Source organism: Marmota marmota, unplaced genomic scaffold, assembly GCF_001458135.2.
Source record: "Marmota marmota marmota unplaced genomic scaffold, marMar, whole genome shotgun sequence".
In the NCBI taxonomy this organism is placed as follows: Eukaryota; Metazoa; Chordata; class Mammalia; order Rodentia; family Sciuridae; genus Marmota; species Marmota marmota.
Window position 1 is genome coordinate 1,210,823 of NW_026000253.1, and position 791 is coordinate 1,211,613.

Here is a 791-nt window from a genome sequence, read left to right on the forward strand (position 1 = left end):
TTTTTTTTTTTTTTTTTTTTTTTAATATTTATTTTTTAGTATTTGGCGGACACAACATCTTTGTTTGTATGTGGTGCTGAGGATCGAACCCGGGCCGCACGCATGCCAGGTGAGCGCGCTACCGCTTGAGCCACATCCCCAGCCCAATTTTTTGAAAAATAAATACTTTGTTTCTCTCATGTTTAAACTCATGGTTTTGGAGTATTAGGCCTGGCCAGGTGGAACAAGGTTGGCACAGTTGACATGAGTTATTTAATACATATCTATTTAATACATATCTGTAGCCAGTCACCTGTTTGAAGTTTGCATTTTTTACATTAAACATATGTGTAAATTAGACATACTATGGTGCATGAATCATAAAAGAATACATATTAATAAACACATGATCCATATGGATACAGACAGAGATGATAATAGATGGAATAGTGGAGCGTCAGGTTACAGCCCTAGGTCATTCACACACTGGAGGGGAAGGAATGTTGATAATTTAACTTGGGGCTCAAAATTCTAGGAATATTCAGCCCTGTGGCCCTTACCTCCAACAAACAGAACAAATTTTCCTAAAATTAGACTGGAAGCTCCAAATCTGTTCCCAGTGCTGCCTCCACCACTGAAAACCCAAGCCAACCTTTAATCCTGAGGAAGATCATTTTATTTTATTTATTATTATTTGTGGTACTAGGGATTGAACCCGAGCTTCGTGCACAGTAAGCAACTGTTTTACCACTGAGCTACATTCCCATTCCCTCCCCCTATCTTTTTTTTTTTTTTTTTTTTTTTTTTTTGTA